We start from the raw sequence: 16,487 nt of genomic DNA, 5'->3' as shown, positions 1-16,487 counted from the left end.
CCAGATAAAGAAAACGAGAGTTGATGGAAGATGGGGACTTCATCCCTTCTACCCCTTCTCACCACACATGGGCACTTTGCATGGGTTCCTGACCTCAGACAAGGTCCAAGACGAGCTCTCTCCACCCTCTTGCCAGTTTCCAGGGAGGAGAATAGAGACAAGGGTTCACACCCTCTTGCCTGGCCCAGGACCCCCCCACCCCACACCCAGAACTTGGAACAGCCCCCCATTAAGCTGTAGCTCTGCCTTCAGCTTAAGAAACTCAACTCCCAGCCGGCCGCGGTGGCTCACGCTGTAATCCCAGCACTTTGGGAGGCCAAGGCGGGTGGATCACAAGGTCAGGAGTTCAAGACAACCCTGGCCAAAATGGTGAAATTAGCCAGGTATGGTGGCGCATGCCTGTAATCCCAGCTACTTGGGAGGCTGAGGCAGGAAAATCGCTTGAACCTGGGAGGCAGAAGTTGTGGTGAGCCGAGGTCGAGCCATTGCACTCCAGCCTGGGTGATAAGAATGAAAGTCCCTCTCAAAATAAGAAAAGGAAGAAAGAAAAGAAACTCTACTCTCTAATAAAGGGTACTTAAAATATATATAACAAGGGGTGAGCTGAATGCATCCCACCTGCCCCCACCATTTATTTTGACATAAAATATGACAAAATTAAGCCAGCTGCCGGCTCTGAGTCCTTACTAATATGAAAAAGAAGTAATTATCCCAAACACTCTCAAAATAATAGGAGGAAAGCACCTACCAACTAAGTGGCGCTCCCTTGTTTGTGGACAGTAATCTGGAGGCACTGCCCATGACCCCTGCCCACCCAGATCCCCCCCTTCCCCTCCCCTTCAGGGGCTCAGGCAGGGCTGCTGCCCCTCACCCTTCACCTCTTCCTATCAGAGGCTCCAGCAAGGCTGCTCCTCACTCCTCACCCCTCCCCATTAGAGGCTCTGGCAGGGCTGCCCCTCATCTCTCACCCCTCACCCCTCAGCCCTCCTCATTAGAGGCTCTGGCAGGGTTGCCTCTCACTCCTCACCCCTCCCCATCAGAGGCTCTGGCAGGGACTCCAGAAGCCGCGCAGATTGTGGGAGAAGACTGCGTAGTTACTCATGCAGGGCAGACCCAGGACGTTGCTGGGAGCCAGGAGGCAACTGGGGGAAGATTGATTTTAGAGAGTCGAAGTGGGAGTGTGTAAATCAGCCCAGGCAGCGCGCCAGGCAGCACTCTCACGCAGCGTTGCCTCCGAGGTCACGGGGCCTTGGCTGAAACAGTCTCTCCTCATCAAGTCCTACAGGTAGCTGGGATATGTCTGAACTCGGTCAGCCTGATAGCCTGGTAGCTGGCCCAGTGTTATTCTCCAGAAGGGCCCCGCCCCTGCCAGGACCTGCAAAAGAAGCTTTACCCTGGGAAAACGCCTGTGTCCGGGTGATACTGTGTCGAGCCATGTCTCCCTCCCCCGCCCATTCCCCACAATCTAGCCCCCATTCTTGCAGCTCCGTGGATGCTGCTGGTGGCTGGCTGTCTGGAGACAGCGGGCCCAGATGTGGTGACCTGCTAGGCTCTGAGTCACGAGCCACCCTTGGGCCATGAAGGGGAGGTCCCCGAGAAGAGCCCTGTCCATCTTCTGCTGTGCATCGAGGGCACTGGTCTACCAGAGGCTCTGTGGGACCGCGCTGGAGGTAGCACGGATGCTGGTTCTGCCCCACACTGCCTAATTGTTGCCCACGGTGCCAGTCTGGGACTGGCCATGCTGTGAGGGCCAGGGGCCCAGACCCTACCCTTGCCTAGAGGATCATCGGTCTGGAGACAGAAAGGAAGAGGAGCCCTCCGCACTGTCCCTGGGGGGCCCACCATCTGGGAGGGATGCAGAATGGGGCTTCAAGGCTCCTGCTTCCTCTTGGCAGCTAGGGAGATGCTGGGCAATTCTGAGTTGGAAGCTGCCAATCCAAGTCCCTCTCTCCAGCAGGAGCTTGGGAGGATTAGCAGAGAGAATTGAAAAGAGCCAATAAGAGCCAATAAACCGGTCGGGAGCAACAGCTCAGGCCTGTAATCCCAGCACTTTGGGAGACCCAGGCGGGCGGATCACCTGAGGTCGGGAGTTCCCAACATGGAGAAACCCTGTCTCTACTAAAAAATTCAAAATTAGCTGGGCATGGTGGTGCATGCCTGTAATCCCAGCTACTCAGGAGGCTGAGGCAGGAGAATTGCTTGAACCCGGGGGGTGGAGGTTGCGGTGAGCCGAAATTGCACCATTGCACTCCAGCCTGGGCAACAAGAGTGAAACTCCATGTCAAGAAAGAGAAAAAAAGAAAAAGCCAATAAACCAACTGGACAGGGCCACCAGCCTCAGATGGTAAAAGCCCTTACAAGGTGGCATTTGGGTGTTTTGCGATTGTCTGATTTTGCTGAGAAGAGAAAACCGGATGCAGAAAGGCAGCACCAACTAAACAGGAGAGGAAGAATGGAGGGGGCCGTGGGTGTGAGATGGGGCCAGGGTGGCGTATGACAGCCCAACGTCTTCCCAAGTAGGAAGGCAAGGAGCATGATGGGCGTGGAATGCCCAGGAGGCCCTCTTTCCACCCTGGTTCGGGCAGATCCCAGCCTTGGGCCTTTGCAGGGCCTACAGCCACAGCCACGGCTCTCCCACTCCAGAGGTCTGTGTGGCCCGCTCCTTCCTCCAGGGCTACACCCCAGCTGTCACCACCATCCATCAGCCCCCGCTCCTCCCAGGAGCCTCACACCACGTTCTACTCCCCCTGTCCTTTCTCCCCCAGCCCAGCCCACCTGGGCATCTATCTTCCTGCAGAAAAGAGGCAGGCAGAGCTGAGGGGCCTTCCCAAGGAAGCCCCCGTCACCGCCTCAGATGAAGTGGTCCCTGCTGAGTGCTTTGCCGGGGTCTGTGAGGCAATTCAAGATGAGAAATGGAACAGTGGCTCCGGAAAGGCAAATCATTCCAACAGCACCTGAAAACATCGAAGGAAACAAGCTCTTTTTGTGTGTGTGGAAATGGGGAATATATTGTTTCTCACTATTTGGAAGACTGTTTTCCCATCTTGAAATCACAAGCTGTTTTCTTCCAGAGAGACTTATAAATACATCCAATTATCGACATTCAATATAGGAAATAAAGTTCTGAAATGGCTTTCTTCCGCACACACAGAGTGAGCCGGCCAGGTTGGGCAGGCGATAATTACTTTTATTTCTTACGAGTAGGTAGCACTGCGGAGTGGTTGGAAGCTTCACCTTTTATTGCCTTCACCTTTTATTACATTTCCCATGTTGTGCAGGGCTATTCATTGGTAACTTTATTATCCCATTTCAAGATCTTGATAAAAAAAAAAAAAAAAGGATGAAATTTCTAATTTCAAAAAGTATGGGCCGGGCGCGGTAGCTTACAGACAACCAAATCCAACTCCCAGGGAGACCATGGGCATGGCGGTGACTTGCTGGCATGATGCCTCGTTATGCCTGACTCTGTGATCTGTCCTGTGAGTGCAGCTGGGAGCTGAGCTTTGCAGGAAACATACTTAATCCTTCTGCTCTTAAAGCCACTGGGGTCAACCTCAGACTCAAAGTACCCATGAGAAAGCCCCAGAGCAGCCTGGGATGGCTCTTCCCAAGGAGACTGGCAGGCTCTGGAAGCTCCCACACCCTCTCAATAGCACATCTCTCTAAGACCTACTGCTCTGTTTTGTCTCTCTAACCCACCCTATTCGGTGGCCCAGAGAATCAGCTCTCATTCTAGGGCCAGACTCTTTGGCTCATGCCTGTAATTTCAGCACTTTGGAAAGCCGAGGAGGACAGATCACCTGAGGTTGGGAGTTCAAGACCAGCCTGACCAACATGGAGAAACCCTGTCTCTACTAAAAATACAAAATTAGCCTGGCGTGGTGGCACATGCCTGTAATCCCAGCTACTTAGGAGGCTGAGGCAGGAGAATTGCTTGAACCTGGAAGGCAGAGGTAAAGCCGAGATCATGCCATTGCATTCCAGCCTGGGCAACAAGAGCAAAACTCTGTCTCAAAAAAAAAAAAAAAAGTATGAGTACAAAGCCCCAGAGTATCGGGGTTTGGTTCTACACCTTGTGACCTGGAGAGCAACCCCTCAGTGGGGATGGACTGTCCCTCTGCCCAGCTCCAAGTGACTGAATGCCACTGACTGGACAGTGGGTCTCTGCTGGCATTCACAACTGTTCCTTTCTTTTTCTTCTTTTTTTTTAAAATAGAGACAAGGTCTCGTTTTGTCACCCAGGCCAGAGTGCAATAATGTGATTACAGCTCACTGCAGCCTCAACTTCCTGGGCCCAAGTGAGCCTCCTGCCTCAGCCTCTTGAGTAGCTGGGACTACAGGTGTGCCTAACTAATTTTCTAAATTTTGAATTTTTTGTAGAGATGAGGTCTCTCTGTGTTGTCCAGGCTTGTCTCAAACTTCTGGCCTCAAGGAATCCTCCTGTCTCGGCTTCCCAGAGCTCAGGATTGCAAGGCATGAGCCACTGAACCTGGCCTCAACTGTCCCTTTTAGGGACTCTGCTCAGGGAGTCATTTTAATTTGATTTAATTTTTTGTTTATTTTATTTTGTTGAGATGCAGTCTTGCTCTGTTGCCCAGGCCAGAGTGCTGTGGCATGGTCTCGGCTCACTGCAACCTCTGCCTCCTAGGTTCAAGCGATTCTCCAGCCTCAGCCTCCCAAGTAGGTGGGATTAACAGGTACATACCACCACACCCAGCTAATTTTTGTATTTTTAGTAGAAACAGGGTTTCGCTCAGGCTGGTCTTGAACTTCTGACCTTGTGATCTGTCTGCCTCGGCCTCCCAAAGCACTGGGATTACAGGTGTGAGCCACCCCACCCAGCCCAGGGTGTCATTTTAAGAAGGATACTTGCAGCATTTCATAAAAGCACCTTCCCGTCCTGTCCATGCCACCGTCAAGATGAGATCACCTGTGTCTCCTCCCTCTCTGTCCACTGGGACTGCTCATGACCCCACCCCTGTCTCCACTTTTTCTCAATATCTTGTCTTTCCTCCAGCCTCTCCCTTCCTGTGACTATTTTGCTGCTTACCTGCACGACTACTTGGCTGCAGTCTCTTCCCATTCTGAGTCCCGACACGTCAGGATTTTTCTGTAGCAAGCAGCCCTGAGTCTCACCTCAAGTAGAAGGATGTATTAGAAGGCTGTCCGGCTGCACAGTTGTGGGAGAGGCAGATTCAGAAAACAGGCAGTGCCAGGGAGGCTGGCAGCTGAGTGCACCACCAGGCTACCCCCAGGACATAGCAGCTGGCATGGCTGCTCAGACCCTTGCCACCACCTCTGCCCCTGGGCATAACTGGGACTGATACAGCATCCTGGCTTCACCCCCTGCATGGCCAAAGCTCTTGGTGGGCAGTACAGCCAGTTGCAGCACCCAAATCTCATGCCCACACCCAGCTATCAGGTCCTTTTGGCTTCTGCAGGGGGTGGGGATGTGTGTGTATGGGGTTGAGGGGTGGGGTAGGTAAATGACATCTCACCAAGTTCCATTTTCTGAATAGGAGGGGCTTAAGATGCTGGTAGATATACACAACCCACCCCCGCCAGTAAAACCTCGAAAAGTTTAGCTTGGAGAAAAGCCTGAATATTTCCATCAGAACATTTAGAATGCAGATATTTTCATTTTAGCATAAGAGTGAGTTTCTTGTTTGATGGTTTGGTATAATTTAAATTTTTGATGTACATGCTGGGGGATGGAATACACAGTTTTCTTTCTTTCATTGAATGGTGGGAGGACTAGGTCTCCTTCGGTCGCTCAGGCTAGAGTGCAATTATACCACCACAGCTCAGCCTCAAACTGTTGGGCCCAAGTGGTCCTTCAGCCTCCGCCTCCTGAGTAGCTGGGACCACAGGTGTGTGCCACCATCTCAGCTTACTTCCAGTTTCTTGCCTCTGAAGTTCTTACTTAGCTCTACCTCCATAGCATTGCCAAATAACTATCCCTGAGCACAAAGTGCACAGACAGAGCTCTCCCAGGGCGGGGGCCAAGCGGACTCTTAGGGCCCGTGAGGACCAGGGGCTGCCATGGCTGATGTGAGTTCAGACCCCACGTGTCCCCGCCCCACTTCCCCACTCTGGCCCCGCCACCTGCCTGCCTTACTCCAATCCCACTGCCCAAACTCCATCTCTCCCTGCTACTGGCCACATCTTCCAACCTCCACCTCCTGGCCCCAGAGCCTCTACGCTCAACCCCGGCTTGACCCTTGACCCCCACCTCCACCATGCCAACCACTACCTCTGACTCTCACTCCCCTTGCCCTGCCCCTTGTTCCCCACCCCAGGGCCTGCTAACTCCTCCCACCTCATTTGCTCAGCTCTGGAGAGAAATGGGAACTGATCTCTTGGCGGGGTGGCAGCTGGTGAGAAAGAAAATGGTATCTGAGGCTTTTACTCAAGGAAGGGAATATCCCTCTCCCCCTCCCAGGACTTGCAAGGCAGCGCCCAGCCCCCTCCTCCTTCCCAGTTTTCAGCCTCCTGTGTGGTTTCCATGGATTCGAAGATTTCCTTCCAGCACCTGAGCCCTGAAGCAAGGGGCAGGGGAGGGAGGGGAAGGGCCCAGCCAACTAGGGGAGGGTGGTGGGGAAGCTGCTCCAGGATGGACCCCACAGGTCCACCGGCCCTACCCCCTGCTCCTAGAGACCCCGAGACTGGGCACCCAGGGGACTTGCTGGGGACTCGCTGGGAGTCCAACAAATCCCACTCTCCTTCTGGATGATCCAAGGGAGGGCATCCCATTGGGTCATGTTGGTGAGAAGAGCTGTCCCAAATCCCAACTGTGTCCCTGACCTCGACCCCTGTAATACCCAAATCCCAAGACCTGGCCCCAGAACACAAGCTCTGGGTTCTGACATTGAGTGGACTGTGACAATGACGGTTCAGGGAAGGGACCGAGGACATCTCTGGGTCAGCCTCCATCCTGCCAAGAACTCACTCAGGTCCCCTGTTTCTGGAGCTCTGGTACTGGCTGTAGATTGGGGACCTAAGAGAGAAGGCAAGAATGGTTTACGGTGGGGAGTCAGTGAGCATCGGCCATGCGGGGGTCTCCATTCTGCCCAGCATGGCCCCTTCCACAACAGGTGCAGGGTGTTCATGACCTCTGGCTCTGCCAGAGTCCCCGGGATATGCGTGGAGGGTGGAGAAGCTGCAGGCACTGTCGTGGTGGCTGCCCAGAACCTCGATACCCTTTCTCTTGCAGGCAGCTGGGGTGCAGGCTCAAGCACAGCCTGTCCCATGCCCCTGCCCAGGACATAGCTCAGCTGGAAAAGATTCATCGTGGCTGCAGCAGAGCAAGAATCAGAGTTGGGGGCCAGGGCAGCTGTGCGGGCTGCAAGGGCCGAGCCAGTTGCCCGTGAGGGAGCTTGGCCCAGGCGGGGTTTCTTCCCCAGCCCAGGGTCCCGCAGGTTCTGAGAGCTGTCCAACATCCTCCCGATGGGGTCCCCTACATACATTTGTCTGTGTTCATTTTTATTGGTTACAGTCGTGAGCTCATCCTGGCCTGATGTTTGCCGCTGGTAGGTGGTCTAAGCTGGGCAGTTAGGTTACTGCAGACCAAGTGAGATCCAGAGGAACCACTACCACGTAGAACCTGCTGGAGTGTCTTTATTTATTTGTTTGTTTTTGGAGATGAGGGTTTTTTTTGTTTGTTTGTTTTTGTTTTTGTTTTTGTTTTTAGAAGGAGTCTCGCTCCATTGTCCAGGTTGGAGTGCAATGGTGAGCTCTTGGCTCACTGCAACCTCTGCCTCCCTGGTTCAAGCAATTCTTCTGCCTCCACCTCCCAAATAGCTTGGATTACAGGTGCGTGCCACCACACCTGGCTAATTTTTGTATTTTTAAGTAAAGACCAGGTTTTACCATGTAGGTCAGGCTAGTCTCGAACCGCTGATCTCGTGATCTGCCTGCCTCAGCCTCCCAAAGTGCTGGGATTACAGGCATGAGCCACCACGCCCGGCTTTAGAGATGAAGTCTTGCTCTGTTGTCCAGGCTGGAGTGCAGTGGCACAATCATGGCTCACTGCAGCCTTGAACTCCTGGGCTCAAGCCATCCTCCTGCCTCAGCTTCTCAAGTAGCTAGGACTACAGGCATGTGCCAACATGCCCAGCCAATTATTTTTTGTAGAGACAGGGGTCTCACTACATTGTCCAGGCTGGTCTCAAACTCCCAGATTCAAGCTATCCTCCTGCCTCAGCCTCCCAAAGTGCTGGGATTATAGACACAAGCCACTGCTCCTGACCTCTTGAAGAATAGTTAAAAGCTACTAGTGGGTAAGGCACAGTGGTTCACACTTGTAATCCCAGTACTTTGGGAGGCCACGGGAGGGGGATGGCTTGAGAACAGAAGTTTGAGACAAGCTTGGGCAACATAGTGAGAGCCCTGTCTCTAAAAAATTTTTTAAATAAAACAGTAAAATAAAAGCTGTTAGTGCCTGAGCTTCAGTCCAGACCAAGTGAATCAGAATTTCCAGAAACAGGAATTTTTGGAAACTCCCTGGGAGTTTTCATGGGGAATCTTGGGATTTTTGACAGCTCTGTGGTGGATTCTGCTGGAAGCTAGGACCAAGAAAGCTTCAAGACAGAGTCTTCCCAGCAAGAACAGTAGGTGCTGGGGGTAGGGGAGGGAAGGCAGGGGGAGTCTCTGGGCATGGCCTCCTCTCTTCCCATCCTCTGTGTGACAGCTCCCCCATGGTCCCCACCCTCTCCCCTGCACCTGCCTCATAAAGGCTGCCCAAGGGCCCCTGCCCCCTCGTCCTCTTTGTCCCTTCATTGCTCGGCCCAGATCCTGTCCCAGTCTTCACAGTCAGCCCAGATGACTCATGAAACCTGGAAAGGAAACCATTCATCTGCAACCTTAAAACAGCGTTCTTCTTCGACCCAGAAACTCCACTCCTGGGTGTACGCTCAGCAGAAATGTGAGCCGACGTCCGCTGGCGGACACAGGTGAGAGGTGGCTCAGACCCCCAAACTGAAAACTCCCCGAATGCCCATCCACAGTAGACTAGATGAATAAAGTGGTGTTTTCATCCAGTGGAATTCACATCACAAAGAGGATGGATATCAGAAGCACGATGCTGAGTGAGATCAGCCAGACACAAAAGAATCTGTGTTGTATGGCCCCATTTATTTAAAGTTAAGAACATAGGAGCCGGGCACGGTGACTCACACCTGTAATCCCAGCACTTCAGGAGGCTGAGGTGGGCAGATCATGAGGTCAGGAGTTCGAGACCAGCCTGGCCAACATGGTGAAACCCCATGTCTACTAAATATATAAAATATTAGCCAGGTATGGTGGCAGGTGCCTGTAATCCCAGTTACTCAGGAGGCTGAGGCAGGAGAATCACTTGAACCCAGGAGGCGGAGGTTGCAGTGAGCCGAGATCACAGCATTGCACTCCGGCCTGGGTGACAGAGCAAGACAAGAAGGAGAAGGAGAAGGAAAAGACATGAAGAACTAATCTAAACTATGGGAAGTCAGAATCATGGCTCCCTGGTGAGCAATGACCCGAAAGGGACAGAGGAGAGACTTCTGTGGTCGGGGATGGTGGTTTAACTTGTCTGGGTGGTTGCAGGGGTGTATTTGGTTTGTAAAAATGCAAGGAGTTGTGTGCTTACAGCTATGCACTTTTCCGTGTGTGTTATTCTTAAGAAAAGCTGTCACAATTAATCCAGCTGCCCTCAAGGAGGACAGGGGAGACGAGATAAACATTTGCATTCACTCTTTCTAAGGCAGGAAAGAAAATATAACCTGTAGGTTTCCATTTTTAAAGGCAGTTGAACATTTATATCCTGCCAGGTAGTTTCCCCAACTGCTCCCCTAACGCTGCCTTTTACTCTCACACCTGGACAGCACCAGACTCCAAGGCAGAAGAAAACCCTGCCTGGGGGCTGGGAGAAGCGGGCAGGAGGAGCAGCAGCCCAGTCCAGCCCACCTCTTTGTCCCTCAGAATCCACTGAGCACCTTTCAGCCTTGTCCCGCTTGGCCCCTTGGGATTTTAGGGCTCTGGGGACCACTCCTTATTCTAATTATTTGTGCAAGGGACAGAGTCTCACTCTGTCATCCAGGCTACGGCTGAAAGGCAGTGGCACGATTATAGCTCACTGCAGACTCGAACTTCCGGACTCAAGCCATCCTCCTGCCTCAGCCTCCCGAGTACCTGGGACTACAGGTGTGCACCACCATGGCCAGCCAATTTTGTTTGTTTTGTCAAGATGGAGGCCTTGCTATGTTCCCTGGGCTGGTCTGAAACTTCTGGCCTCAAACAGCCCAACCACCTTGGCCTCCCCAAGCGCTGGGATTACAGTCATAAGCCACTGCACCCAGTTCATAGGTCATTTCAGATGGTAAAAGGAGCCAAGAAGAAAACAGACCAGGGTGACCATGTGACTCTAGATATCGTGGAGATGATACTGAAGCTGAGGGTTGAAGGGATGTGTCTCCTCCTCCTGCCCACACTGGCCTTGGCCTCAAGTGATCCTTCTACCTCAGCCTCTTAAATTGCTGGGATTAGAGGCGTGAGCCCTCGTGCCTGGCCTCACTCCCTATTTTGAAACTCTCTCTCGCTTGCCTCCCAGGTGCACTCCCTCTCCTGACTTTGCCACTCTGGCCAGTCCTTCTCCAGCTGCTGAGACTCGGCCCATCCCTTGGGAAGACCCTGCCTTGTCCAACTGCCGATCAGGTACAGGCAACTCCAGCAGCTTTAGCGCCAGCTCAGAGTCTTCCTCGGCTCCGTTTCTGTATCGCCCATGGCCCTCAGTTATTTCCTGCTGGTGAAGACATACCCAAGGCTGGGCAACTTACAAAAGAAAGGGGTTTATTGGACTCACAGTTCCATGTGACTGGGGAGGCCTCACAATCATGGCAGAAGACGAAAGGCATGTCTTACATGGTGGGAGACAAGAGAAGGGAGCTTGTGCAGAGAAATGATTTTTTGTTTGTTTGTTTGTTTGTTTTTGAGATAGTCTTGCTCTTGTCCAGGCTGGAGTGCAATAGCAAGATCTTGGCTCACTGCAACCTCTGCCTCCCAGATTCAAGCAATTCTCCTGTCTCAGCCTCCTGCGTAGCTGGGATTACAGGCGCCCACCACCATACCTGGTTAATTTTTGTATTTTTAGTAGATACAGGGTTTAATCATATTGATCAGGCTGGTCTCTAACTCCTGACCTTGGGTGATCCACCTGCCTTGGCCTCCCAAAGTGCTGAGATTACAGTTGTGAGCCACCACGCCCAGCCTGGAAACTCTTCTTTTTAAAACCATCAGATCTCATGAGATCAGATCTCACGAGGTCTTTCCTGCACCATCAGAACAGTGCAGGAAAGACCTGCCCCCGTAATTCAATCACCTCCCACAAGGCTCCTCCCACAACACATGGGAATTGTGGGAGTTATAATTCAAGATGAGATTTGGGCGGGGACACGGCCAAACCGTATCACCAGGCAAGACAAAGTCTTAAACAGGCACAGCTTACCCACTGTCCCACTCACCGCCTTGGTATTCCCCATCTCAGCATCCACAAGGCCAGATGACCACATCAGAGAGCAGGTGTTGCCCACCTTCACAGGCACATCCAGCCATCACCAAATGCTGCCTGTCCTTCTAAATATTTCTGAAATCCCTTCCCTCACCCAGCCCTAGTCTCCCTGCCCCGGCCAGGCCCCCTCTTCTCCCACCCCGCTATCACTAGAACCTTCAACAAGACTCTCCCGGCTTCTGCTCGGTGATCCTTTAAATAAAAGTGATCTGGCTGGGTGTGATGGCTCATGCCTATAATCCTAGCTCTTTGGGACGCCAAGGTGGGCAAATCACCTGAGGTCAGGAGTTCGAGACCAGCCTGGCCAACATGACGAAACCCCATCTCTACTAAAAATACAAAAATTAGGCAGGCGTGGTGGCACGTGCCTGTGGTCCCAGGTACTTGGGCGGCTGAGGTAGGAGAATCGCTTGAACCCAGGAGGTTGGGCCATGCGCATTCTGTCACTGGAGGATCAGGAAGGACATGGAGAGCACGTCAGGAGTCTGCAGCTGTGCTTAGGCAGTGGCTCAGACAGGAAGGTGAGGAGAGGACCAATATTTACTCAGTTGCATCTCCTTTCAGTCTCATAATGTACCAACAAAATAGGTACCATTATATCCCCAGTCTATAGATGCAGATACAGAGGCCCAGAGAGGCTGAGTAACTCACCCAAGGTCACATCGTTCTTGAATAGGGCAGAATTCCAACTTGGTCAATCAGGCTTCAGAGTCGCTTTCTTGCACCTCATCTTCACCCCTGAAGCCAGGCCAGGGCTCTCGGTGCCCAGAAAAGAACAGTAAACACATCACATGGGCTCATCAACCACATAAGGGACTCTGTCAATCTGTTCTCAAAAAATATTTTTACTCCCAGCACTTTGGGAGGCTAAGGCGGGCAGATCACGAGGTCAAGAGATCAAGACCATCCTGGCCAACATGGTGAAACCCCGTCTCTACGAAAAAAATGCAAAAATTAGCTGGGTGTTGTGGCATGCACCTGTAGTCCCAGCTACTCATGAGGCTGAGGCAGGAGAATTGCTTGAACCCGGGAGGCAGAGGTTGCAGTGAGCTGAGATAGCACTACTGCACTCCAGCCTGGTGCCTGGAGACAGAGCGAGACTATGTCTCAAAAATATATATATATTTTAACCATGGTTGCATTAGGGTTGTGACATTATCAGAGCTCTTTTTGTCGTTTTTCAAATGTTTGCTAATGTGCTTATATTATCTTTAGCATTAAAGGGGTAAACACTGAAAAAAATAATCTACTAAGTGGCTTCAAGAGTGCAGCTAGGGTAGCTGTCATTTGGAAGAGGCTGTTCCCATGACAAACCAACCATTTGAAGATTCTCCGCCAGGCTTGGTGGCTGACACCTATAATCCCAGCACTTTGGGAGGATGAGGCAGGCAGATCATAAGGTCAGGAATTCGAGACCAGCCTGGCCAAGATGGTGAAACCCCATCTCTACTAAAAATACAAAAATTAGCCAGGCATGGTGGCGGGCACCTGTAATCCCAGCTACTTGGGAAGTTGAGGCAGGAGAATTGTTTCAACCTGGAAGACGGAGGTTGCAGTGAGCCAAGATCCCACCACTGCACTCCAGCCTGGGAGACAGAACAAGACTCTTATCTTAAAATAAATAAATAAATAAATAATAATAAAATAAAAATTATCCAAGCCCCTTTTCTCATTTCTACCCAGATCACCAAAAAGGGTATTTTTCTGCTTTCACACAGAGCTGTTTTTACCAAACCACGTCTTAACACTCTGTCCTCAGTTTCCGCTGGGGATCAGTAGATAAAATGTGCACGTGTAGATTGTCTCTTTATTTCACATAAAAATGTTCTCTCAAGCACCACCTGTTGCGTCCTTCACATTTCTTGCAAAGATCCAATTGACAAACTCCTGTTAGATTCATAGCTGGGAGAAATGCTATCTTGATCAACCAGTGAGCTCCTGGAGAGCTTGACAATGTCTATTTTCACCCCTGCTGTTTTCACAGCGCCCAATAAAGTACTAGGCATTTACTGTGCTCAAATATTGGTTTCTGAGTGAAAAACAAGGCATCAACTGACTCATACAACTGAGAAGTCCAAAGGAATGTCTTATTTGCTTCAGGTACGGCTGGATCCAGGGGTCCAAATGGTATCTTCAGGACTCTACCCCCGCTCTTTTGGTCCTATTTTCTTGTGTTTTTTGGCTTCATTCTCGGGCAGGCTGACTGCCTGTAGCAGCCAGAACAGCCACTCACATTTCCCAAAGTTCCTTCCACACACCAACTTGCGAGCCTGGAGAAACGAGGGCAAGCACTTCGTTCCCCCAAAGTTCCAGGGAAGACGATCAGCAAGCAGGAGTGTGTGTGCCCATCACTGAACCAGTCAGGGTGTCTGGGAGGAATGATGTCATCTCATTGGCCAGATCTGGCTCAAGTCCCACCCTTGAAGCCAGGGGGCGGAGTCAGCTGCATCCCACTCAAAGACACCAAGGATGCGCTCTAGTATCAGAACGGGAGGTAGAGAAAGGCAGGCTGGGCAGGAACCTACAGCACTGCAGTTCCTGCAACGTCCCAACCTGGACTCCTGATTTTGCCACCATCTTGATAAATGGTGCAACCACCAACTCTCCCGTTCCTACAGCCAGAAAGTTATAGATTATTCTTTGTTCTTTCCTTTCACTCCCTTGCAGGCTGGTGAAAATTTGACGCATGCTGCTCCTAGGTCCAGCCACCCTGCAGTCCAGCCCCAGCCCGGGAGCTGCCGACCCCTTAGCCCACATCCAGCTCTGAGAACCCTGGAGCAGAGACGGCATTACACCCATTTTATGGGTAAATGTGCCAAGGCTAAGCTGAACTAATGATGGCTTTCCTAAGTTCATACAGGAAGCTGGTGGCAGAATCTGGGCTGAGTCTAGGTCTCCAGCTGCTTGGTTCAGGAATACACCCACTCATGCACCCCTCCATATCCTATGGCCCGGTGCAGCCACAAATCATCAGCACCAACAAGCCAAGCACCACCCTCCCATCCAACCACCCCCCTCCAGTGAAGCCAGGCCCCAGGGTTCATGGCTTGGAGGCACTGGGCTCCCTCAGCAGATGGGTGTGGCGGGGGCACACCCCCACACTCTACACCGTGTGTAGAGGGAACCGACATCATTGAGGATACGTTTCCTTGGCTTCTGGATGCCTGAGCAGCTACCAGATGTGTCTGAGCACACACTAGTCTCTCTACAGAGCAAGACTCTGCATGGCCAAAGCTTGGAGGACCTGGAGCCAAGGCTGGTTGCTGCTGGGGAGCAATGTGCATACCCTTGCTCATGAAATTCCTGGCATTGCAGTCTCTGATACAGAAGAAAAGAAGTGCTATGGCTCAGGGATTCCAACTCAGCTCGCATGGCCTGGGACCCCTGCAAGACATCTGGACCAGTGTGTGGTGCAGCTCCAGGCAGTGCCCTCTGGAGTTGTCCATCCTGGCCGGCATCCTCATTTATGGTATCTCATTTCTTCCTCCCTCCAGTTCCCAGAGGAAGGCGTCTGGTCATCTGTGTCGGGGCCCCCAGGAAGCAAATCCTGAAATGGGGTTGGAGATGCAACAGGTTTATTAGGGGTAAAGTCTATGGAAGATAACGGGAGAGGAAGTGATTGAGCAGGGAGAGCCCCAAACACTAATGAGAGCCCACAAAGTTTCATCCAACTTAATGGGGAGCTCCACAGCAGCAGAAAGTGCCCACAAGAGGAGTCCAGGTTAGGCACAAATGGCCAGGTCCTGGACCCCCTGCCATGCACAGTTACCGGCTGAGGGATGCCTGGGAAGAGCCTGGCTTCATTCAGCTAGAAAGCTCCTTGCACTTCAACAGCAGTTCTGGAAGGGAGGCTTGGGCACCTTCATGGCGGCCTCATGATCCATTTTACAGCTGCAGATGCCGGTGCCCAGAAATGTCACTGACCCTCCTAAAGGCACACGGCTGGCACATGGCAGAGTCAGGCTGGTCTGATCCCAGGGCCATTCTCCTGTCAGCCCCAGAGCAACTCTTGGCTGCTAAGATGCCCTTGGCTACTGCCGGACAGGACTCTGGGACATGTTCCCCTCATCCTCCAGGGACAGTGACAAGGTGGCCTGACAGAGTGCCCAGGTCCCTGCTGAGCCTCTGTCGAAGCTCCTGTCCCTGGGAAACACGAGCAGGGATGGCCCATGTTGTGCTTCAGTCTTCCCAAATCTCAGGAAACTCTTGGGTAGAGAAGTCAATTTGATGGGGCAGCTTCAATTCTGGCAGGGACTCATCAAAAATCTACAGTCTTTTCTGCTCTTTCCAGGTGCTCTGTCCATCTGGGGTCACCCAGGGCCATTTGTCTATCACCACAGAGGTGCTCCCTCAGCATTCCCACACCGCTCAAGCCTCTGCCCAAAAACCCATGGAGTTTTTTATTTGCTATTCACTACTGCCCTCCTGTAGACATGAGGATACTTAGGGGTTGAATGCAGACCCTTACAGGTCCTAGGGTCCCACCCTGCCACTCAGTGCACAGAGAGTGGACGCCCAACCCCGAGCCTCCCAGCACCTGTCCTCAGGCACAGCAGCGAGAGGGAGTGTGCGGCTCGTGGAGGGGGACAGCAGTCACTGAGTGAAGGAGGGGGGATAGGCGGCCGAGAGCCCATCGTGACATGTGGGAAGGGAGTGGGAGGCAGGAGCTCCAAGCACCCAGCTCATGCTCCATTGTCCCAGGGGACTTCACTCACAATGCACAAGTTCAAAGGTAAAACATTATTAAGGATGTCAAGGCAGCGATCGCACAGCAGTAACCCCTAGTGCCGTAAACTCCCTTCTGAGCAACTACACTGGTCCACTGCCTTAATAGCTAGCTCTGTCTGGAAGGCTTTAAAAATGTCCAATACACCTGTAATCCCACCACTTTGGGAGGCTGAGGCGGGTGGATCACTTGAGGCCAGGAGTTCGAGACCAGCCTGGGCAA

This window comes from Saimiri boliviensis, chromosome 14 (assembly GCF_048565385.1).
Source record: "Saimiri boliviensis isolate mSaiBol1 chromosome 14, mSaiBol1.pri, whole genome shotgun sequence".
NCBI lineage: Eukaryota > Metazoa > Chordata > Mammalia > Primates > Cebidae > Saimiri > Saimiri boliviensis.
Note: the sequence above shows the minus strand (reverse complement) of the source record.